Source organism: Haemaphysalis longicornis, unplaced genomic scaffold (assembly GCF_048455015.1).
Source record: "Haemaphysalis longicornis isolate Haplotype H1 unplaced genomic scaffold, Haemaphysalis longicornis Haplotype H1 scaffold_3, whole genome shotgun sequence".
Taxonomy (NCBI): domain Eukaryota; kingdom Metazoa; phylum Arthropoda; class Arachnida; order Ixodida; family Ixodidae; genus Haemaphysalis; species Haemaphysalis longicornis.
Genome location: NW_027526335.1, coordinates 232,970,400 through 232,996,251, shown reverse-complemented (window position 1 = coordinate 232,996,251; position 25,852 = coordinate 232,970,400). Strand labels below are relative to the sequence as shown.

General features: G+C 48.9%; 2 protein-coding genes across 2 annotated transcripts in view; one reads left to right on the top strand and one right to left on the bottom strand.

Annotated features, from left to right (window-relative positions):
• The window catches only part of Pck (Claudin superfamily protein pickel), a 38,244-nt gene extending 30,972 nt beyond the window's left edge, over positions 1 to 7,272 (bottom strand). Inside the window, 1 exon segment of the mRNA XM_077705176.1 lies at positions 7,084 to 7,272. The gene's annotated coding sequence lies outside the window, so the exon portion shown is untranslated.
• Positions 1 to 25,852, top strand: part of LOC144175765 (uncharacterized) — a 419,826-nt gene that overhangs the window by 200,289 nt on the left and 193,685 nt on the right. The gene's annotated exons all lie outside the window — the stretch shown is intronic.

Here is a 25,852-nt window from a genome sequence, read left to right as displayed (position 1 = left end):
CATTTTCAAGGTCCCCATCTAATGTTTTTCCTGGGATTATTTATAACTTTTCCAACACAATGCAAAAGTTTTTTATTGCACAATACCTAAGCAATTAGTGCACATTTAGATAGGTGCTAACTGGTTCATAAATGCTCCACCAGATTTATTTTTTATTTCATGACTGGTATTTAGAGGTTTTTCTTTTTCCTTTGTGTTTGGTGACGCTGTTTGATTTCAAAACTTAGTTAATGTTGCCTGCATCTCCTGCTTTGTCAGCAAGAGTATCAGCTTAAATTAACCCAGCAAGTGTTGCTGCAAGGCAGGATGAACTATGTACACGTCCACCATTTGCATGTAAAAGCGAACGCCGATGGAGCGTATGAGGCACAGCAAGCATGCGAGAAGAGAGCGTTCAAAGCCTAGATGGAAGATGCAAGAGAGAGAACAGAAGCTGGTTTTCACTGGATTGTATCGCGACATGGATTGGATTGACAAGTGCCTGCTCCCAATGTTGCCGTGTAATAATGAAAATCCACCAAACTTGTAATTTCACGCAATACTGAAACTTGATTGTTAAAATGTTTCTTTAATTTGTTAGCGCCTAAAATCCACGACAAACACTTTAAATTCTTGTGAAAAGACAGGGCCATTGATTCTCTCCGGAAAAATCAAGGGTTTTCAAGGACCCTTTAAAAATTCCAGGACTTTCCAGGCCTTGAAATGGACACTTCTAAATTCAAGGGTTTTCAAGGTTTTCAAGGACCTGTGCGAACCCTGTTTTGGGCTAGTTGGTGCACAGCTGCTCACAGAATGTGACAGTAAATCTGAACATACACAGTACGTGAGACAAACAGTTGGGAGTCGTGTGTTTGCTTGCCTCCCCTTACTAGGTGTGTTCAGTTATAGCACTACATTCTGTGAGCAGACTGACAGAAGCTTGTCCTCTCTGGATGCATCACGAAACATAGAAGAGAATGCCACCCACCATTGTTAGCCACATCAAGATGTTTTCTATCTCAAACCGGGTCCTCATTCAACCTAGCGGCCACCCTTAATAGGCCCCAACCTTGCCAGGAGAATGCAGCAGGTGTAGCTGTGACAGCACAAAACAACAAAAGGTGGTCACGAGCAGACGGAAACCTCAAGCCATGATGCAGACTGGGGGAGCAGATTGCAGAGAGAGGAACAGCTATTCGCATGCAGACGGACAGGAAGCGGTGCCAAGTCAGCCCGCAGACAATAGGCGGTGGTGTCTTAACATCCTGTCTTTGTGCCATTTCCTTTTTGTTTGCCAACGTCCCAACCAGGACTTGTCCAATTACCATCGCTTCACCTGCACCTGTTGCAGATTTGCACAACTGACGGCACAACCTGCACAATTTTGCGTGACACTCAAGAAAACTTCCTTTCAGTTTATTCTGGCTACTCCGCCCTTTCCATAATGTTACCAATGGGTTCAGGGATTAAACCCCCCTCTGCACTGCTACGCACACCCTGGCATCTGGTATGCCCCTCACGTGTTACACTCTCGATACTGTAGGTTGTCATTCAGGAAGGATCGCAGAAGTGAGACCAGAAAAAAGTGGGACATGCTTAAAAGAGATGGCGGCATATTTGAGTGGTGCATGCATTGGCAAGCACCTTTAGTCCTGAGGTTCATTCCCATCTGCAGTTATCCCTTTGATATTCCATGAGCAACGAGTCTGATGATGATGCCAGTCATGACTCCAACCACTAGCAAGGTCATGCGGGGACATGAAGGGCACTTTCGCTGCCTCCAGCTTCCATCACGATAAAGATTTTTCATTAACGTGGGCTCCTCCTTGAGACCCACAGGATATACAAGCTGCCTACATAAAATCGACTTTTATTTGCAAGCCTGATATTTCCCAAACACTACCAAATCTGCGGCTCTTGAATGTTTAACAGGCACTAAATTTTGCGGAATTTACTTGCGCTCGGTAAGAGGCAGAGATGCAATTAAAATTGGGATGAATGCCACACAGGTTGGTGAACGTCAAACGCCTGTTGCAGAAAGGCGATTGCCTACATGTACACATAGATTTGAAACTTGTTACGATTTTATGATGCCTGGAAATCAGGCAGGTAGGATATAGGTTTTTTTTGTTATGAAGGATTTGGTATTTTCTGATTTCATTCACGAGACTCTTTTTCTTTTGTTTTAATGCGATAGACTGCCCTACGGCATAACAAGGAGGTTTATAGGTACAACATTGCACCAGCTGCACGCAGAAAGCCAAGCAGAGACCGGTACTGGGGTCCCCATATCCAACGCTTAAGATCGGGGGGTCTCCCAGGATGGAGCCCTGTGCCTCGGAGGTGTTGCATTCTGGCCATTCTAAGACCTGGACAAGCCCACAACAGGTGTTCAACATCAGCATCTCGCGCAGGAGCCACACAGAAGGGGCAGGTGTCCGCAAACGGGGCGTGGTATCGGGCAGGCCAAGCGTGAGTGACTGCTGGGGATAACGCCACCCCACCTCGAAGCCTCCTCAGCAAGACCTCCTCCCAGCGAGCGAGCCCACTGGGGAGGTCAGTTTAACGCGGTGGAGGAAAAGCACGCATGGCGCGGCGGAGGTTCTCCTTTTCCACCAGCAGTTCTCCCAGGCTAGATACCGGAAGAAGTGGTGGTCTCTTCGGTGGCGGGCGCGATATGCCGCAGCGAGGGCAGGAAGCGTGTCCCGGGGAATCCACAAGACACGGACAGGGCATGGGTAGGAGTCCATAATCGCATGAATGCATGCAGCCAGGCTTGTACACCACGCAACGCGACGTCAATCCCGAATCGCTGCCGTTGAGTCTGTGAAAATTTCCAGCTTCACCCTACTAGTCACCGTCGATGCAAGCTGAATGGCAGCAAGTTCACGAGGCTCACTATGCAGGACATCCGAGTCAAACAATGTTTCGTTTTCCACAATCAGCAGAAAGTGCAAAATTATGCGGCAAGCATTTCTGCCCCTCCTTGCGCTTACTTGAACCCTTTCGCCCCTGACGGTGCCAACTAATCCCACCGCATAAAAGTTCCTCCACCGCATAGAGAACGAAACCGAAACTGTTCTCCAAGGATGGCTGTTGCAATAGACATCACCATTGTTGTGTTTTAGCGGAGCTGGATGCTACAACAAAGAGGCAGCTCCCATGTAGACAAAAATGACAATGTTGAAGCCAAAAAACGGAGGTCCTAGTTTTATTCTTATGCTTGTGAACCTATAAATATTTGCACTACATAGTTAATTTTTTGTTTGTAGGTTCATTTCGCCAAAAGATTTAGGAAAACATGCGAAAATACTTTTTCTGCTCAGCATAAAATTTTGAATTGCCAGATGCATTAATGAATTGCCTCATTAATGAATCGATCAGTACTATTTTTTAATTGTGGGCTCATGGTGCTCTAAAATTTAGGAGAGCACACAGAAGACATTTTTTTGCTCGAGATATAAAAATCAGGGTCCTTCACACCGTATTCATTCGTCATAAATAAAAAAAAGTTTTGCTAGTGATTAGCTTTTCCTGTGCACTTTTGGTAGCTCAAGTGTTGTTTCTGTATGCCATAGCTTTTGGTTCATTAGAGTTACTAGCAATACGCTTACATGCCATCATGTGCATTTATGATAATCCCTCTTTCAAAGGAACCCAAGCATACATATTGTCGCAAGACCTGCATGCACCCTGTGCTAAGGTGGTGCATAGGCTGCAAGCTGAGGCAGCTTTTTTGTGGGTCACGCGTGTCGACAGTTACAACCAAGTTGCCCCTACTTTCCAACTGTGCTTCCCCATCAGGACCAAAGCACGGAACTACACGGACACTTTTGCAGAAACAGGAACTGTTCCAGTACGCCAGCTTCGTTTTACTTGTGCATGTGTACAACATGATTGGGAAGCCTGACATGTTTGCTCCAGTGATATAAGCACAGACTGCAACTGTGACGTCATATGGCACAGGAACGCCAAAGTTCACGCAAAATACTCAGCACAGCATGTGTTGGTTCCTGTTGGTCCCTAAACGGCTCTGCCTAAATCATACAACACTGCTAAAACGCAATCCTGTGAGCCAGCCGCAGACAGAAGCCAGCATGCAGCCATTGAAACTAGAGGAATAGTTTCGTGAACCATGCGGCCCCTGTAATGTAAATACCGTGAAACAATTGTACCCTGCACTACAGGGATGATTACAATGTCCGCTTATCATATGGCCATGCCTACGCTGGTCAGAGTGGCCAGGCAAACCCTTACACACACCTTGGCATTCATTGCAGGCTGTGAAGCCACATTTCGAGCACACGGGAGATATTTCTAAATGTAAGGACCAGTGAACACACACGAAACAGCCAAGGCCCATCTTACCGGCTGCTTGTCCAGCTGGTAAAATCCGGTGTTCTGTTGCCCTCTTTGTGAACCAAGTGTCACATTTTGATGAGAATAGGAAACATGGTAGTGCTGTGTGCTTTGAAGACTTAAAATATATATATATATATATATATATATATATATATATAGATTTGACGTCCACTGGCTACTGACTTCCTCAGTTATCAAAATTAAGTAGTTGGCATACCTACTGCGTCTTTCTAAGTGTTCGTTTTCCCTGCGTTGTGAATAAAATGAGGCCACAGTCACCCAGCCCAAGTAGTTGTAGGAGCATGCAGTACTCCATTACATGTACAGCAAATGTCTCCACCATACTTTACACCTACGCCTTAAAACAGAAGTTGTCCTCGACCATGGGCTCTGTTGGCGGAGGATGCTTCGGTACCTTTTTAATGGTAACTGTGCAACTAACAAACTGACACACACGCAGGCACACACGCACAGAATAATGAAAACAAAATGAGAACAATGCAACAAGCGTGAACAAAGAATCATGCGCCTTATTTATGAAAGCAGGGTAACCTGGCACAGCAGACGACACACGACCTGAAACCAGGTGACTGGTATTGACAACGATGAACCGAGGGAATAGTTTATGATTCGTATGAGCTCTTATGCAACTATTTGTGGCCATCATAGGCTATCGACCAAAGAGGTATTCTGATTATCTGCTACCTCATTTTGGCTTCTTCCTACCGTGAATCGCAATCAAGTGTTTCGGTTTGCATATCACAGGTGGCGCCGTCGTTCCACGATCAGCTTGCACGTCCATATTTGCCGCCATTTTCCCATAGGCGAAAATCGTTTTTATTTATTTTCAGAATAAACAGGTCAGTACGTCGTTGCTCCCGGTGCCAAACAAAATAGACCACAAAATGCGACCTTCGTGAGAAGTTTCCACGCGAACGGAGCAGCGGCACGCACGAGAAAAAAATTTAGAGTGTTCCATTTATCGATGTAACACCCTGGAATCAAATCCCAGGTTATTACGAGCGCTGCCTGCTCAACACCACTGAGGAATTTCCAAGTACGCACGCGTGGCCGCTTGTACGTACACACGCGCACAAATATAAGGATAAGCGGGTGTCATACTCTTAGCTGCAGTTATTTCTCTAGGATCCCCTCTTATACCTTCTACGTATACCTTCTTTTGCCTTATACCTTCTACTCTCGGAGCACGCCGAAAAGCCAGCGCCTGTCCTACACACAAATGCAGACTGCCGCCCTGCTGCAATTTTCATCCTGGCAGCCCCTTATGTCTCGAATCCAGGCTGCCACCATCCGCCTCCTAGGTCCCGGGCGCCATGCCCTAATGGGTGCGCCACGCCTTCACCGCCGCACAAAGCGCCTCGAGCCCCTTCTAACCCGAACGGAGAGACATGGTTCCTCATGGCTCCCCCGAGCAGTTGCGCTGTGGCAACAGCTTCCGGCAGACCTCGCCGGAACATTCCCACCCGAAAATGACGACGTGCACACTTCTGCCTAAGGCTGCACAGTGCCTGAAGTAGCCACTGGACTACCTGGTCATCACCCCACGTTTTCCCTTACTCTGATCTGCATTCTGTATTTATTCTCTGCCATGCCATTACGCCCTCGTTTCTTCCTCCTACTTTCTCTCCCCACTTTTTCCCCCTCACTTCTCCCCCCCCCTTTTTTTTCCCCAACTCCCCTTTCTCTCGTACACTTTGAACTGTAATTTGGGTCCCAGGTTGGGTACGCAAGCCTGACTGGTATGGGAAATTCTGCCTTTTGCGGCCCTGTACGCCTGGTTCCACCCACCAAATAAATAAAGTACAAATAAAGTATTATTATTATTATTATTATTATTATTATTATTATTATTATTATTATTATTACACGATGCAAACATGCATGGATTGCTTTGCCTGATTCCAGAGCACCGTCTCCCAAAGCACACAACGAGACGATGAAAAAATTATGTCGGATTCTTAAATATCGCGAGGGGGGTCACTGACACTTGGGTGCACCCGAAGGATTGTGCACAACAGCAACGAGGACATCAATCCCATCTCGCACGAGAGTTCCTGAGCAACCAGTGCGCTGTTACTCCGCGCCCCGGTACAGCGGGCCAGCGAAACGTCCCGCTACTGGAGAGCGGCCGTGTGCAGAGCGCGGCGAAGAGCGCTCGGTATCGCAGTGCTGCTCGCCAAACCCCCCAACCCCAGCGCGGCGTGCTCCGAGTAACCTCATTCAGAATGCACGCAGGCGGCCCATCTCAATACGTAGCAGTTAATTAGACACGGGCCGCTGCCAGCGATCGCCGGACGCCAGGTGCTCCGCCGATCGCGCACGGATGGCCTACTCAGACTCCGGAAACGGCCGACGAGACGCCTGCCATCTACGGTAGCCCGTTCGATCAACTCGTCGCCAAGTAACGACTCGTCGTCTAAGTGCGACTTCTGCGCTACGATTTCGTTTCACTCGCAAGCCCCGATGTCCGGTTCAGCGAAAAGGCTCGCAACGCGCGCCCCGCCCTGAACGCTGGCTGGAAACGCGACGACGCTGCTGCCAGGGAGGAGAAACCTGTTTTTTGAACGGCGCATGAAAGCATTTATTTCCTCGCCGTTCGTGTTACGCGGTCGGCAACGTAGACGCAAGGCTGCGCTTACGGGCACTGAACACCGCAAACATTGCTCGTTCGTCTAGAGGGAACAACAGGACAGAGAAGACAGAACGCATTGTCCAACTTACCGCAGTACGAGAATTCCGAAGAACGCCACAGCCACCCAGCACACCTGAGACGACGCCGTGCCGCTGATGCCACCGCTCCTCCGACCCTTTCCGCGCCGCGCTGCCCGCGCGCAGGAAGTGACGCCCAGCGAGGAACCGGATGTCGGTGTCACGTGTCACGCCCCGCGCCCGCAGTTTTGTTTTCAGCAGTACTTTCGACGCGCTCCTGCTGCGGTCGTGCACCACCTCTCAGTTTGCAGGCAGGCTCTTGCCTTTATTTTCCCCTTCAGCACCTTTGACTTTAGCGACAGCGACGTGCCAGCTTTGTGCTCTGTATGCGTTAACTTTTGGACATAACAGGTTAACTTTTGGCCATGCGTTGACAGGTTGGACATGACCTTCATGTCCAACCAGTCTATGTTCTTCTCGTCCCACTGTGTTGTGCTCATACTTCATTGCAAGAAATTTTTGCTTGCCCGCCTATCCTCCCTCTTGAAAACCCAGAGATCGTCGATCCTGTGCTTGGAAAATAAACGTGTACGCACCGAGCGACATCAGTCATGTCCAATTGAAGGTCGTTCGCTATAGTGTTTCTTTGAGTTTTGCGCCGTGCGTAACGTACGCTTCCGACTTCTTATTCTGCGTTGTATTACAGTGTACTAGACCTATGTGAACTAGAATACTTGGGTAGTGGAAAAAGCGGCGCATTCTCCCCACAGCGCCCTTGAAGCCGAACTTGCGCGTGGCGCTGCTGTGCCCCGCCCGAGGAGATCCTGAGGCCGCGCGCGTTGCCGCTATGCTCCGTTGTGATGTTAGTTTTGTGTGTGTGATTGCATGAGCAGCCTAGACGGCACAACGCTGATTTTTAAATGTTCTTGGTTCTTTCTGTTTCCGTAATTTGTAAAGGGCATATGCTTGCGGCGGTTTCTTATTTCCGAAGGGCCATGGCCCATGCAGTTTGTAAGGATAGTCCTATTAATTTATGTGATTGCTACAAAGATTTCATATTTGCGATTTGTTTTAGCCTGCTTTTATTTGTTGAATTTCTAACTGTTTCCCAATATCTTACGTCCGCAAGACGAGGGCAGCACTTTTTATGAACGTGTGTATTTATTGGTAATTGTGTTATGTTTGGTTAGCCAGCGTACCTGAACTGTACAGAATGATCGCGCTAAAGTGTGGCGTATGCTGCTTTTCCGAGAATTAAAGTTGCGAATGTTGATGCTTTTAGCTCGAGTGAAGTTATTATATATCGTGTGTGTTGTGTGGATTAGTGCACTGCAAGTGCCCGGGCTAGGTACGTGGTACGCATTTTCTTGGGCCCGGGCGGGGCTCGGCCTTCAACAATTTTTTTTTCGGGCCGTGCTGGCCCGGGCGCTTGCACGCAGTGTCTGAAGCCCAGCAGTCGTGCGCGCAAATTCGTGATTGTTTATACCAACAAGTTTGTTCATTGAATGAGGTTAAATGAAAAAAAAAATTGAAGTGCGAAGTCACTGCAGCTTCGATGAAAATATATATATATATATATTTCGCCGGTATTCCCGAAATTCGTTTTCTGTGTCTGGATATATATTTAGCGCGGTCCAAGTTTTAAAAATTGTAAGTCCAATATACTCGCTCTATGTTACGTTGTCAGGTTAAGAACGACTCATGTTTTATAGCCCGTCGGACGCGGCCTGATATTCGAAAACAGTCCGACGGTAATTCAGTTTTATATTATTAAATTTTTTCGGGTAGGGGCGGGGCTCGGGCTTATATTTAAAAACGTTGTCGCGCTCGGGCCCGGCCTGGGAACTGCGGCCTGTGCAGTGCTCTAGCATGCATCAAATTTGAAAAAAAAAAAAAAATAGAACTGAACAAACGCACCACGCTGTTTCCTCGGCTGACACAACACGACAGAAACGTTAGCAAACAAAGTATCCACACGCTAGTCTCGATCACTAAAGCACGACACACGCGGTCTGCGCTTGGTTGGCCAAATGGGTTGAAAAAAAATCAACAGTACATGCTCACGACATAGCTGTACTTTTCCCATAAAAATCTTGCTATATATATTACTAATAGCCTTCGCAAAGCTATTGCAACGCGCATTCGCCACACCAGCGGTGAATTTACCCTAAAATAGAACTGCTGCCCCTGGAATACAGTCCACAGCGAACGCAGGTGGTTGCGTTATATTTTTGCTTTCGTTCTCTGTTGTTTTGTGTGTCTTGTGTGTTTTCTCCCACGCGCGACGTTTCCGCGACCCGTTGGGCGTTGCTCGCGCGCCCGGCGAGTTGACGCGTTCGTGTGGCACTGATCATTTTTCTCCGTACCTGTTCTTGCTTCAAGCGCACCGAGCTTTTCTTTCGCACTTGCATTTCAACTCGCACATGTGGTTTCGGTTCTGCTTCTACCTTCGTGTTCCTCGCGATCGCTGCGCCGCCTGCCGCCGCTTCTCCGCGGCGTTGACGGGATGTTCGCTGCGTGGCTGATAGGGGTTCGTGCAGTGTTTTGGTTCTGTTACGCTTCTTTTCGCCTTTCCGCGACCTAAAAAAAAACTCATTATGGTGTCGTCTATAAGCAAAGAGTACGTTTAGGTCACTTAAAAAGCAGCTGCGTCTCCGTAAAGCACGCGATCGCCTGCAAGAGCTACCCGGGGACGCGGTTCTGCGCGCATGGTCGCCGCTCTTCCGGGCGTCGGCGACGGCAGCAGCATATCACCCCTGTCACCTCCAATTACGTCAGGCACAAATGAATTCTACTGTCGCCTCGTTTAGACCTGATACTGGTACAGTGAGAGGTTGGCTTCATTTTGCAGCGTGGACAACGAATGCGGCTTCGTTTCGAACATATTCGTCGCAGAAAATGATGTTTCGTAGGTGTCATTAGCCCATTCCGGACAATAACTTATGCATTTTATAAAAATATAACCATGCGAAATTTTTGTATATTTCAAGTCTGTACGTATGCGCCCACACACGCCTTATAGCAAGAGCAAAGGAAATCTAATATGAATCCACGGCACAATACATGCTGTGCAAGTGCGGAAGTAACATAACAGCTCTAACGGAAATGAAAAAAAAAATACAGTGCAGTCTCTGACATGCTAAAGACGTTCGTCGAAACTTAAGCCAGGTAGGGCTCACCAGACCAACTATACGCGAAATGCATTTCGCGAGACATAGGTGGGGGGCAGAGGAGGGGGACGCTGTGTACAAATGCGGAGCGGAATCAAGCAAACAATGTTTTAGTAATCACACACAGAAATCTCGAGTTCACTGTCGTTTTGTTGTTCGACTTCAACGAACAGCTGAAAGTTCGGCGGACGCATTTTAAGCGATGAAAGGTGTCGTTGGAAGAGTGTGGTATGTGATAAGGCCCTATGATTTCAGTTTCTCCTTTATTCTGCAGGCTCCCTGTGCCATGTGACGATATTTCGAAGAAGCGTTCAGTCGCGGATGCCCATTATATTCTAAGCCCGTCTGCGCGCTGCTCGCAGAGGATATATGTAGCAGATGAATGTTTGCGGGCGCTCACCTCACGAAAAGGCGACTATTTGTCGTGCGCTGATCCCCGAGTGCAATTCTGCATTATCCATCGTACTTACGTTGAATATTCTCGCAATTAACACACACTGGCTTGTAAATGGTGGTGATCAATATCTGAGGTATATTGTTGGCAAAAGTAACTGGTGTGCTGTCAGGTATGAGTGTTCCGCTGAAAATGTAATCGCACAAAACTTATATCGTAGTGTATACCCGTAGCATGAACACCTGAGGAACCGGTGGTTACGAAGACACTGCTAGTAAATTCAGGGCAGTGTAACTACAACCACGTCCATGCATACGCCGGTTCCGCGACGCTGGCCTGTGACACACACCTGTCGCTTATACAGACCGTATATACCACACTATGATCGCATCAGAAACATTTACACTGTCGCAAACACTCCCCATTCGCGAACAGAGTGACTGCTCCACATAAACATGGATTTCAAACGCCCGCAAACGCTAAATCTCAGTCGTGAACTTGCCGCAAAAACAGCGGCGACAGTGGGGAGCGGGACGGAGACTCCCGCGCCTGCTTTCGAAACGGGCCGCTAGGGGGATTTCAGTGGTGCCCCTACAGGCCGCGCTCGAGGCGTATTGGCGGTGAGCTCGACCACAGGCGGCGCTGCGGAGCGCGCCTCCGCCTCCGCAGCTGAGGGATTCTCGGGATTCACGTCGGCTTAAAGGCCAACTGCACTCAAAATTTCGACCGCGCGAAATCACTGTTCCTGCATAGTATGACTAAAAAGACCACGATGTACGAAGTATGACGCCTAAAATGTGCGTAATTACGTCGCAAGCGACCAGCAAAGATCGACGATTTTGAAAACGAAACTGGGCAAAACGCGGCCATTACGGGCAGGCGGAAGTGACGTATCAGCCGTCGGTACGAGCGGTCAGACGGCCTGGCCTGACTACAGTGCCTAGAATATACTGTATATTCCAGGCACTATAGCCTGACGGAGCGAGCAGTGCGGACCGGCTGACGCGGCCGGCTCGGCCAGCCAGGAGGAGACTGTGAGCGCGCGCGTGCGGGGGTGTGGGAGGCGCGCGGAAAAGCGAGCGCTTGTCCCGCAAGCACGACACTATTCGTGCGCTCCGACAGCAGCACACCGCGTAGGCATGATGTCGCGACGACACTCGAAGAGGAGAGAACCGTACGGCTAACGAAGCCTCTTCGGAGCCATGATGGCCAGGCGTACCGGCGCGAAATAGGAGTTTCCTGGATTCTACCCCTGCGAGGCAGGCCGATCGGCCTGGACGGCTGGCATGTCACTTCCGCTAAATGGCTGTTTGCGCGACACGCCGGCAGGTGCTTTGTCGTCTGCAAGGGCACTATTTTGAGTGCCTGAAACTGAATAATCACACCTTGCACAGAGCTACCGGTCGCATCGAAGTAGTTTTCAATGTACCTACTACACATTTCGAAGGCATTTAGCCAGGGTGAAATTTGAGTGCAGTTGGCCTGCTTCAGTCGGGCTCGCTCTCCCTGCTATTTTTCTGCGCATATGCACGTTTAACGTCTGATGCTTGTCCGCGCCAGATTTGGCGTGGGCGTGACTTTTTATAATAATAATAGACTTGCAATAGCATACGCTAGCCCGAGGTGTGATTTAAAGTATAATAGTGGGTACACCGCTGCGGAAGAAACACAGCCGGCGTCGCTCCGTTCATTGCGAAGCCGGTCCTGTGCGGAGCGCGAAGAGTCGGAGATAGGCGTCAACTTCTGTATTAAGCAATCTTTCGAACAAAGGGGACAGCCTGTTACTGATAACCGACAAAAGCGAAAATGCAAGACCAAAACAAATTCCAGGCACTCGGGGCTGTCGGCTTTGGCAGACGGCATCGCGATCCCTGGTAATCGTATGCAAGGTAAAACAGTTTTTGCAACTTTGCCGAACGCTCGAACGTATTGTATTACATCACTTTACGTTGTCATGGCATGGACGTATGATCGCTGCGCAGGAACTCTTTTTCGGTACGTGACAGTGCCACAGACGGCACACTGACGCAGCTATCTCCAGCTTCGTCTATCGCCAATGCTTCAACTATCTCTCGTCTGATTCTACTTCTCTTCCGTCCGATAAATGCGATTTTGTGCACGTAGGCTTCGCAGTGGCAGTCTCGAACGTGGGGGGCAAGGTGGCCGGAAGGGGTTGCTTGGAGCGAAGCAGCATGCTCTCGGGCCCTGCCGTTCATGCATCGGCCGGTTTGTCCGATGTAGACGGACCGGCACTGCAGGGGAATTTTATTTTTGCTGCAATCTGCGTACCTTGTCCGGTGTTTTATGTCACAAACTGGCAACGGCGCGCAACTGCTCACTTGATGGCACATGCCGTAGGCATTGTTGGGGGCGGAGAATACGACCTTGATGCCATGTTTCTTCCCCACTTTTTTCATGGCATGAGAAAACCCATGTACGTATGGCAGAACTGCCAACCGTCTTCTGTCCTCTTCAGTGGGTTGAGGAGGCCGTCTCTTCTCTTTACCCTTTATCCTTTGCAGGAGCGCTTCGCAGACAGGTTTCAGCAAGCTTTTTGGGTATCCGGCGTTCTGTAGGCGACTGGCCTGTCTTTCGAAACTGGTGGCCACTGCTCCCTTGGCAGTCTTGGAGTGGCCAGACGCATGGGGAAGAAAGGCCTTGTATGAACGAGGCTCGTACCTCCAACAGGCGTGGTGCTGCCGGAAGGGAATGATGATGTCCAGGAACCTGACTGACGCGTTTTCAGGGAGCTCGTGTGTGAAGGAGAGGTCCGGGCAGCATTCCTTGAAGACTTTGAGGACAGCGTTCAGGCATTGGTTTGGAGGAGCATCTGTGGTTGTGTTGCGCAAGACGAGGAAGTCGTCTACGTAGCGAAAACAGGAAAGGGCGCTGTCTTCTTCGAGACTGGACTCGATTGCTCTTCCGCATGCTGCCATGAAGATTTCGGATAGGTACGGGGCTACACGGGACCCTATGCATATGCCGTCCTTTTGGACATAGTGCGCATCTTCGTGTTGAACGATAGTAAACAACAGGTAGGCTCGCACGAGCTCAAGAAAGCTATCGACAGAAATTCCAGCAGCATTTTGAAAACGTGTAGCACCCTGTTCCTCAATTGCTGAGCGCAGTTCCGTCAGAGCCTTGGCTTGCGGGATAGAGAAGTCGAGTGAAAAATCGGAGGCTACTCTTGCTTCATTCTTCTCCAAAAAGGAAGTCACTGCCTCAGAATTGGGTACCTTGTAAGGCTCGCGTACACGTACCTGGGCTAGATGCTTGGCAAGGTACCCCGAAAGATGAGCTTGCCAGGTGCCTGCTTCCGAGATGATAGCCCTGAACGGGACAGCCTCTTGGTGAACTTTTCGTTGTAGCGCTAGGCCACTGGCCACCCCTTTTCTTAATAAAGATTTATACATACGTTGTAGCGCGCTGTACGTTCTTTTCCGTAATATACTTTAAATGGGACTAGTTGGGCTGATCTTGGGCTGATATTCACGAAGCTCTTTGCAAGTAATGTATCGTTCAAAAAAAAAAAAAGGTTCCCGCATTTTTACAGCCGCCCCTTTCCATATGGGCGATTTCCCGTGTAAGCCGGGCGAACAAGCGTTATAGTCCCACACAAGGGCCGAGCGCCAGGCCTGGGAGTCGCTTGTACCTATTTTACCGGTAGGTGCCCGGCGCCATCAAGGCACACGAATGCACATGGTGCCTTCCACAGCCACGGTGGACGCTAAACTCGCAACCGCCTGTGGCAGGACATGCCGCCAGACTCTTTCATCGAAGGAATTTTATCCTGGTTTATCGCCTGTCTATGTGTAGGTTTGGATACAATGGTTTTACAGCGAAGAGTTTTTATGAGAAGTTCCAGCTGGCTGTAGTACAGTTGTCATCTAGATTCCTTAGAATCGTATTTGTAATCTGGTCTAGGCCCGGTGCTGAGTTAGGTATAACTTTAAGGATAGCTCCTCTATACCCTGCTCCGGAAATCTCTTTATCAAATTCGGAGGCGTCTGGGCCAACGTACGTTGGAAACTTATCACTGTATGTATGTGTCTATGTGTCTATGATTTCGTTTAGGATTGTTACATTAGAGACTTGATAATTTTAAACGGTGTGAGTGAGTGTGTGATTCTGCACCAGTTTTCAGTGCTTGGGATTGATACTAAGTGTCAGTAAATTCCAGGTGGGCTGCATACTAAGGTTTCTTGAATGTGGTTATAAATGTCGTCACATTGAGGTAATTGTTCAAGGTTTGAATTTGAGTTTCTAATTTCTTAGAAAAACTAAATGAAGACTGAGACTAAAGGCGCATACATAAACTGACAGAGGCTTCAGTCATCCGATACACAGTGCTAGCAACAAAAGTGACGTTCACAAATTTGAACACAGTAGCGCTTTCGTAAAAACAAAAATAGGTCTACAAACGCCCAGAAAACCCAAAGTATACACACAAACAGTAATTCGTACGCTCTAAGTTTCAACGATTATACAACCCCATCACAATTACTTAATAATGCATTTTCGTTTGTAAATGTTCTTGACCTGTTCCTTCAGGGGGAACATATGCACATATATTTCAAACACCTAATTATACATTAGTATTGCAGGCGGTTTCGTTCAGTAACATTTCTTAACCTGTTTTTTAAAAGTGAATTCACTGGCGTCACGTTCAACTTTTCTCCAAGTTTACTTATCACTTCAGTTGACTGGTACAAAAATGATTGCTTACAATAATTTGTTCTCACTTTTGGAGTGTGCCCTATTGTATGCCTGACGTGGTATATCTGGAAGAATTAATGTTAGCTTGGTTGTGGGTCTTTTGCTTGTAACAGGTGCGAAGAACCTTCATGTAGCACAGTTGTCCTGATCGAAGCATTGAATATTCAGTGAATAAAGGACTTGTGCTCAAATTTGCGTAATAGCCATGAGGGCCTGAATATATGCGCAAAATTCTTTTTTGTAACACAATGAGCCTGTTATAATTGTTTTAATTGTGGTGCTCCATACGAAAACCCCGTAGCATAGCTTCGAATAAATGAGGGCATTATATAAATTTTGTTTCAATCATAGCGGTATCAAGTGACCGATTCTAAATGCTCATGGACAGGTGAACAGGTGAACAGGTGAGAAACATGTGTATTCCAGGAAAGGTGTTCCCGAGACCACACACCTAAGGACTTCTGTTCTGTCACTCGGTTTAACTTGGTTCCGTTGAACATATATACGATCGGAATTTCTTTCTCGACTTTTTATTGTACAGTCCAAAGGTGTGTTGCATGTTTTTGTGTTTTTTGACCTAATTCGGTGAGTTAGCGTTTTAGTTTACTATTGCGTTTATCATTTCTCTGCCGTTTGCGAATGCTTCTCCGGCCTCGCATAAATGTGGGAGATGTGAGTCCACGATTTCAACGAGGATTTTAGTGTTAATGTTTTTGTGACCGCTTCGTCGTCTTGTACGAGATGTGTGGTCCAACTTTGTAGATCAATAGGGTCTGTACCGTTTTGCGTGCCCTGATTGGCCAGCTGTTGCTTCCTGAATTCTTGTCAGTCTATGAGCCGTGATTGCCTTGATAGCATTTTGATTGCGTGCTTGAGTTCGGAATCGGTTTGGATAATAAAGTGATCGCCGCCGAGATTAATGTCTGTCACCACCATTCTTTGTATGTGTAGATTCATGAATGCAAGGTCTGTTGCAGAGCCTTGTCGTACGCTGCTTCCTACCTTGGTAAAGCTGTTCTCGAGTGTTAGGTGATGAATTAGTGCTTGATCCCAAAGGTGTTGTCATTTTCTCGTACCCTGTGGGTATCCCCAAACCATGTGGAGTATCGAGATCTCCAATTACCACTAGGCTATGTAGGCCAGCTTGACTAGACTATGTAGGCCAGCTAAATCTATGATATTTCTTGGAATAAGCGCGAAAAAGACGACAAGCAGAAAACACACAGGATGGCGCGCTACGTGTCCTCTCTATATACGTGTCATCTTTTTCGCACATGCATGTTCCACCAACTCGCTCAACTTTCAACTATTACCTTTATCCTTAGGTTTACTGCAGAGGTTGAGTAGGAAGAGTTTGGTTTGATTTCGTTTTGTGGGTAGAATAGAAATGAAATCATGAGGAATATCGACGGTGTCGAATCACGTTCTATTGGCCGAAATGTAACGCTGTATAAGTGTAGCCACGTGGTTGGGTTTTGTTCTGTTTGCTATGCTTTTTATCATGGAAGTTTGCGCGCTTCCCAACCTCTTGTAGAGATACTGTGATATCTGGGCTCATACCCATTGTAGGACAGCTTCCTTCCATGAGAATCTCCCGCGCATTCCTGAAAAGAAGCCCAACCAGCGTGCCTAAGTAGCCGACTACCAGTCTAGTGAAATGCAGGAGGACATCCTCCCGCCTGGTCCCACCAAGCCTGCCGAAACGGTTTCAAGCTTGACGTCGTGGAAGTGTGCTGCGTGTTTTTCTTGCCCGTCTAGGAGGCAGCTTCCCGTTGCCCGTGTTCTCAGTTAACGAGACGCAGGGGCGAGCAGTCACGATTGGTGCAGCGACGTGCGTGGGCCATCTATCCGCGGCCCTTAAACGGCCACGCGACCAGTCTGCTCAAACACTGGTCTTGTAGCCATCCCCTGATAACTCGTAGTAAGCGCTGGAGAGTCTAGCACCGCACCCGTCAGTTCCCCGCGAGTGTAGGACACCTCGTGCTCAGCCTCCACAGTACGGAGTGCATGCAGGTTTGTTGCGTGGTCGGAGCTCCGCGGTTCTGTGTGTCTAATTGGCGCCGGCATGTGACCGAGCCTGCTGGTTTCGTGTCGCATGTGGAGCTCCGTACGGGGACGACGTCCGGGTCTGCCTATATGATTCAGGGTGGTGTTCTAGAAGTTTCCCCTTCGTGTACTCCGTGGTACGCCGTGCAGACGACGGCTTTGGAGAGTGTCAGGGCGCTTTGGCTTCCTAGAGTGCGCATCTACGGTGTCGCAGCCTTTTCCAGGTGGTGAACGCTGAAGTCGCAGACCTCAGGGAAGCAATAGAAACCTGCCTCGTCGTGCCCTAGTATACTCTAGCAGTCGCCCTCCACCGCAGAGAGAAGGGGGAGGGGTGCCTTCAATGATAGGAAAGGACAGCCTGGCAGCGAGCTTGGCCCGCTACTCCATCACAGCAGGGGGCACGCACACGCAGCTACTAAGTTCGGGACACGGGCCACCGAACTTTTTAACAGCGAATCTGTTTAGCAAATCGCAATTTTCTGTGCGCAGTTAAAATACCAAAAAGACGATAGTCTTTATCGACTTTTGTTATGTAAATGCCTCCCTTCGCTTTCCCGCTCACCTCTCATGTTGTTCCTCTTGCGTCGCGCTCCTCCCAAGGTAAAGACGCCGAAGGTTTGCTTAAATCATGTCAAATTTACCGCGTTCCACTTTTCAGGCTGCCGTACGGAAGACGCGCGTGAATCGAGGCGCCCTACTTTAACGTTTATAGAACCGCTTTTCCCTACTCTACGTGCGTTGCAAGCAGAAAGTGGAACCTATCTAGGGGAGAGAGAGAGAGACAAACATTTATTATACTGGTGAGCAGGAGGATGTTCGTAGGGCCTCCACCCAGTGAGAGGCATCCTTATTCCAAGATGCCTTGGAGCTAGCTGGCCGTCCGGGCCCGTTCCACCAGTCGGCGCTGGTCCGAGAGCTCGGAGCTGGTCAGCTGCTCCACCCACTGCTCATGGGTAGGGTTGGGATTTGGGGTTAGAGCGGGGGTCCGTTGGCACTCCCATACCAGGGGAACCTTTTGTAACTGTTGCCGGTTGATTTCTTAAAATGGCGCCAGAAGATATAGTGGCGCGGGCGACAGCAGGCGATGGCGGAGTGAATTTTTTTCTGCAGTTTATGAAGTATTTAATTTCGCAAAAATCAAGCATGTATGATTTATTGTAAAGGAACACTGCAAATATCATTTCTGAATTAATTTGCTGTCTTATATTTGCGTAATTTCTTGTTCATCTTCAACAATGTTGACAAGTATGAACATTACGCCGGACTTAGACGGGTAGATTTAGCTGTGACTGTATAAGACTATTGCGCAGGCATCGTTTTACTTTGGCCGTGTGGCTGAATCGAGTCCCAGAGAGACAAACGGACAGACATACATACAGACAGACATACAGACAGACCAAAATTTCTGGGTTTAAGTAGCCCAAGAAAGACTATCCTCTTTAAAAATGACTGAGCGCCGGGACGTGAGCGCGGGCCTCACAGCGACCTCCCGGCAGTTAACAAAACCAAGAAAAAACCGAGCGCTCGTGTGCGCGTGCCTCGCGGCCACCGCCCAGGATCCCCGGCGAACGTTTGCCAAGCAAAGGATACCCACTTAGGGAGATTGGCCAATATTTGCAAAAAAAAAATGCAGCGTTCGCCGTAATCGTGGAAACACTTGCTCTAAACGATAAAGGTACGTCATACAAATAAACACCTCCAAGTTGGTCTCCAGTGACTACCACTTCCATAAACATGAAGGGAGCTCACGGTTATAGCAACAATGATTGAGTAAAGGCCGTTGCGGCAGCGAAGAGAAGCAAATCGGCTGTGCTACCTTCAGGTCTCACGCGTTAATGTGAGCTTCCTTCATTTTTAACACGAAAGTGTTTTATTCCTGGATACACAAAGATTTCGCTTACGTCGTATCCGATAACGTATACTTAGAGTTGTTCGTTTTCGGGTTTTATGTTTTAACACGAAAGTGTTTTATGACGGGATACACCAAGATTTCACTGACGTCATATCCGTCACGGAAATGACTCCAGTACACCTTTGCCGAAGCGACCCGCCAGCAGAATGTCGGTAGCCAAGCACATTCACAATACAGCCGCGTATACCCACAAACCATGCTCAGCTGCAGATTTCGCTGCACATTTAACTTTCGTGTTTTACTGATTCCTATGACAGAGAAATCAACCACAGTTTTTTTACACCATTTTCGGCAGAGAAGGGTTAAAAACCTTGTCCCATGCATTGTGTTTTAACTAAAAAGGGTGTTCTTGTGAAAATAAAAAGGGCGTGAGGTTGCTGAACATCTTAAAAAAACTTCCCCCACCTCCCCGAAGGGGATCGTGCGGAAAGGCGAATGCATTGGGTGCACCGATGAGTGCGCTGCGGCAAGCAGTCACGGAGAGAGGCGCGCGCTCCACTGCATTTATATATATTTTTCCGAGCGCAGCGAGCGGAGAGAGGGTACGCGGAGAGGAGAGAGAGACCCGCGCAACACGCCCGCCCCGCGCGCGAGCTCTCTCCGCCGAGCTCCGCGATGCGAGCGCCCTCACACGCCCGAGCGCGCTCCTCCTCTCCACTCACTCTCCGCTACTCCGCCCGAGCTCCGCGATGCGAGCGCCCTCACACGCCGAGCGCGCTCCTCCTCTCCCCTTGCCCTCCGCTACTCCCGCCCGAGCTACCACCTGCTCCGGTTGCTAGGCGCGCCACAACTGTTGCTAGGCGCACGCCGGCCAACGCACGACAACCGCCGACTAAGAAATGCATTCGCATTTAAGAGACCCGCGCAACACGCCCGCCCCGCGCGCGAGCTCTCTCCGCCGAGCTCCGCGATGCGAGCGCCCTCACACGCCGAGCGCGCTCCTCCTCTCCCCTTGCCCTCCGCTACTCCCGCCCGAGCTACCACCTGCTCCGGTTGCTAGGCGCGCCACAGCTGTTGCTAGGCGCACGCCGGCCAACGCACGACAACCCCCGACTAAGAAATGCATTCGCATTTAAGAGACCCGCGCAACACGCCCGCCCCGCGTGCGAGCTCTCTCCGCCGAGCTCCGCGATGCGAGCGCCCTCACACGCCCGAGCGCGCTCCTCCTCTCCACTCACTCCCCGCTACTCCGCCCGAGCTCCGCGATGCGAGCGCCCTCACACGGCGAGCGCGCTCCTCCTCTCCCCTTGCCCTCCGCTACTCCCGCCCGAGCTACCACATGCTCTGGTTGCTAGGCGCACCACATCTGTTGCTAGGCGCACGCCGGCCAACGCACGACAACCCCCGACTAAGAAATGCATAATTTAAAAGAGGGTGTGGGCTGAGCTGCTAGGCGTGACAAAGCAACTATAAATCAGGAAAGAAGGTTACTATGGCAACACGCGAGGCAGTGCATTGCTCTTTGAAGCACCGGAGGGGTGTCTGAGAACACGGGAATACACGGCTAACTACAACCAACACGACGAAACTTGTGTATGCTGCGGCAAGGGTCGGGAGACCGTAGAGCATATTGTCATAGACTGCACAGAGGTTATGACCACGGCGGGACGATGGGGAAACGACGCTGACGGAGGCTTTGGGATTTGGTGTGAGGAACAGCCTCACCTTCAGGGCCATAGATGTGACGAAGAGGCAGCTGGAGTGGTGGTGGCAGAAAAGTAGGGAAGAGAGTGGGACGTAGGAAGAGTAATATTCGCCGCGAGCTCGACATGTAGGTGGCGACAGCGTCGCGCTGCTAGTGTGGATGCTCCGCTGAGCGGCCCGTAAGAATGCACACTGTGGGCGCGCTTCGTGCTTTTTTCTCGCCGTATGTGCGCACGAAAAGTGCAAACAAGAGTGGTATGCTGTAGTTCGGTTCCTCAACGTTCAATGTATAGCATGGAAGCGGCCGTCAGTCTTCATTACTACGCCAAAAAAAGCGACGACTCATCGGGAATCTCAGAATGGCCGTAATTGTGACAATGAACTTGTACGCTGTGGCTCGTAGCAAGCTTGATCTTTCCAGACTATGGCTTTGAGCCTTCAATAAAAATTTCCCCGCATTTCCCCGAGGGGAAGAATGTGAAAGTGCGAATGCAGGAGTTGAATTTGCGCGGTTCGGTAATGTGTCAGTACTCCTTTAAGCGTGTGCATTAGCCCTTCTCACGCCCGATTCCTGGCCAATCCCCCACGTGGGTATGTGCCATGCACAGATACCTATTTGTGTTGTCGTTGTACTTGATTGCTAGAGCGGATCTCAGCTTTGAAATTTCGTGTCAGTACTCCTTTAAGCGTGTGCATTAGCCCTTCTCACGCCCGATTCCTGGCCAATCCCCCACGTGGGTATGTGCCATGTCAGCGGCCAGGCAGCGCGCACCCATCTCCCCCCGTTGCCAAGGAAGACGAGGAGATTCCTGGCCAATCCCCCACGTGAGTATGTGCCATGTCAGCGGCCAGGCAGCGCGCGCCCATCTCCCCCCGTTGCCAAGGAAGACGAGGAGCGCGCGCACCCGCAGCTGTTGCTATGTGGACGGACGGCGGTCAACGGAATTCAGGGTCGCTTATAAAGTGCATTCGCACTTAAAAGCATAAATAGAAACAAATCAGGAAGCCTTGATCTCTGATATTCAGTTAACAACGGAAATCTCAATCGCTTTCACTCGTAGCATGACGCATTCTTGCATTTGTGGGATGCCCTGAAATGGTAACACTATTTAACTGCCCCGAAATTCTTTCTAAGAGCTTACGATATTTTTGTGTGTTCAAAAACCAACATAAAATTACTGAATTTTGATCAGCGCAGAGATATAAATGTAACCGCTCTAACGGGTCTTTTAAATGAAATTTTAGCGAATCTGAAGGAAGGTTTGATGAATAACGGTTTCAGATCACTTATTTACGGCTTTCGTCGCAAGTGAACTTGCGAATTGAATTGTCAACGCACGCAGTACAATCAACATCTCATGTTTAGCTAGGTTTTCGCAAAGTGACAAGCAGGTTTACAGGGAGCAAACCAAGCTCCCGGGACCTCACAGTGAGCACAAATTTTCTGTTACGGCTGCTCTGTTGACCATTTGCGTTCCTTTTAAAACCTAACAAGTGCCTGCAACAGCGAGATGTGTTTGCATTCTTGCGTTTAAGGTCGCTTACGAACCCTAAAGATGGCAATAAATGAAGTTGCGCTGTTGGAGATGTAGTAAAACATTTCCTTTTTATTTCCCGTTGCGAATCAGCGCAACGGGTTCCCGGTAACTACTGTGTTGTGCTGTAAACTGAATATCACCTCTGTCTTGGCATTTAATTCTTGAGGATTGGTTAAAAAAGAAATTCTGTGCATTTCTTTTTTTTTCGGGAAGAGGGGGGGGGGGGGGGGGGGGGGGAGTCCTGCCATCGTTGCAAGAGCAGCGAGAAGAGAACGGATGCAACGCGAAAAGCCAAACTATGGTTATCAGTATTACTTACAATCGAAACTACACTAGGCGTCGTGTTCTGTAGCGGTCAAAAAGCAGTACTTTAAACGTATTTTTAAAACTGACTAATCCCCCTTTGGTCCGAGATTGTCAAGGAATTGTGGCTCGCCTTTTTCAAAATTGTATTGAAAGCAAGCATTGTGGGAAAAAAAAAAAAAACAGCGAGTCATGGCACACACCCCTCACACCTGTGGGCAACAACGTGCATTATACTACGCGTTTTCTTCTATTTCTTTAAACTTAGGTCCATCTTAAGAGGTTAAGAAGTGACCACATTAGGCATTTGGTTATGCTGAGTGAGACACGTTTCTGGACAAGGTGATTCATGTCGGATTTGAAAATGATGTATATGAAAATGACACATGAAATGCCACATGACAGACGCAAACCCACAACTGCTTAATTTTACCAAAAAATCCTCCCTAAATACTCTTGCGTATCCATATAAACGTATTTTAAACAATACGTAAAATTAGCAACTCGATACAGTTGAATAAATGTTTATTCCTCCTCCTCAGTATAAACAACGACTGTCCAAAATGGTATTTATTTTAGAAAAGGTACCGGAAGGACACGATCACACAGGCACTTGCGGGTGTAAAATACGTGTCCGGTAATGTATGGGCGATAGCGCACGGGTCGTGTGCAGTGTAAATATTTTTGTTTGTTTCTTCTTTCTATAAGGACACAGCGCAATTTTACAAGGGTGTGGAATTTGCACGCATATGCACAGGTCTTGTCGCGTCTTACCCGTTTCGCGTACTAAAATTTTATCCTTTAAATAATCACCACGCCACCTTCAAAAAGCACCCTTCGACGTTCCCGAAACGGCAGACGACTGCACTCAACAATACGAAAAGTGCAATGTGTGGAAGCAATGTTTATAACACGTTTCACACTCAAGCGGTGACCACGGCGAAGACGTTTCGTGGAATTAAACCAGCGCATTAACCCTCAACGGCCGCTGATTATTGCGTGTCTAGAGGAAGTGCGCAAGCAGAGGTAACTATGTCATTGCTTACTGCCAAACAAGTGCACATATCCGTTATTTGTCGTGTGCAGCACGCGTCTTGCGCCGCACGCAACGTGAAAAAGCAGACGACGCGAGAGCGCCATCCACACTAGGAGCGGTTCGTCCCGCCGCCGCCAGGGGCCGACTGTGTTCGCGCTCGGGGCGAATACCGAATTAGAATTTAGAACAGAAAGGGGGGGGGGGGGGGTAAACAGGTGTGCAAGGGCAGGAAGTTGGAGAAGCGATGGGGGTTTAAACCCGGGGGGAGGGGGCTAACCCATTAGATTAGTAAAGGGTGGGGTAAATAAGTAGAATAGCACAGGCAAGTCGGTTGGTAACAACCAACGTCCCAATACAAAGGGGCCCTGGGCCTCTAATCATCATCATGTGTATCGGCTGAGCGCGGAGCATGGCATCCAGACACATTCAACACGCACAAGTCACACTTGGACCACAACGGAATTGAGCAAGAAAACCAGCGGGGTGCACGGGGAGGGCGAGTGGTACTCATGTAGAAACGCATCTGCTCTTGCCTTTATAGCAAGCAGAGGAAAGTCCTCCAATAGAGTCGGTGGGCTTGTCGCAAAAATCAGATATTTTAGCGTTAACGTTCCAATTATACATTTTAATGTGAGTATATACAAGTCAGCATGCGGATTTGCAAAGACTTTTTAATCATTAGGTGGGTATTATGGTAATTATGGTCATTATGGCTATTATGGTCATACAAGTCAAATAATTTTATTAAATACCAAACACCTATTCCACACCATTTCCACATCCCCCAAGAAAGGTGTTCATTATTTTAACACCTTTTTACCCCCAATAGTGTAAAAGCTACAAATTAGGCTTTGGAAACTAAGCAAAAGGGTGTGCAAGACCTCCAAATCTGGAGGTACTTTATACCCGTTCACACGGGTGGACTGAACATTTTCTACAAGCGAAGAGGTATTTTGTGCCTCACGATGTTTAAAATAATATGAATTGGCATAATTTATCACCAGCTCGAGCTAGGTTTGGTGGCCTTAGCAAAAAACACAAAGGAAAAGAACTGCGCCGCCTGGAAAGGGTGCGCCACCACAGATAAGGTATTACAACAGTGAAGCCGGATTTCGAGCCTATTCGAGTGCGAGCACAAGGGGCGCATACGTGTGCGCGCCTCTTAAGGGTGCTTTTTAGGGCACTCTTTCGAGGTACAGGTGCCGTCAAAAGCAATTGGAGCACGGGAGCTGTGGCCGAACCGCATAGGAACGTCGTGTAGCTGCACCGCCTGCGAACAAAAAGAGCAGAACACGCATGCGCGCCTGCCGACGGTGATAGCCCATCTATACTTCTCAACCCACTTATTTTAACACTGCTTCGAGCGTTTTCGCAGCAATGGCGCTGGTAGCAGAGGCGGCATCTAGCAGCGTCGCTCACACACTTTCAGCGGACAAGAGCTGCTGGAGAAGCGTCGCAATTGCAGGTGATCTGGAGTGACAATTTTTCTTTTCTAATATTTTATGTGGGTCCGCTATCAGCGCCATCGCCGATACCAGTATGCTGCGAAAAACGCTCGGAACCAAGAGGGGCTATCGGCGTCTTTAGGCACGCATGTGTGTTCTGCTCCTTTAGTTTACCACCTGTTCGGAAACAGGTGTTACACGGCGCTCCTATGCAGTTCGGCCACAGCTCCCGTGCTCCAACTACTTCTGACGGCGCCTGCACTATTTTGAGCAATATGAAAGGGAACACAGGGACGCATAGAAAACACCCTCAGACCCAGCTATGCGTGATACGCAGCGGCCGCCGTCGGAAACAAAGTGTAAAGGGGGACACTGTTCTAACAACTTACCCCATTCCCTCCGTGCGTCTTATCGGCTGTCAGACGATCGGCGAAATGACGTAAGCCGCTGCTTTGTAGAAATGCCAGCATCGCGGGAGTGCCAACAGTTAGAGGAAGAGCGCCCTCCTTTCCCTCTTCGTTTTTCACAGCGTCATCCGCGTATCGCTCCGAGTCTGTTTCGAGGCTGTTGCCACGCGTTCCTGTGTTCCCTTTCATATTGCTCATAACAGTACATTCTTAAAAGTACTTATCCTTTA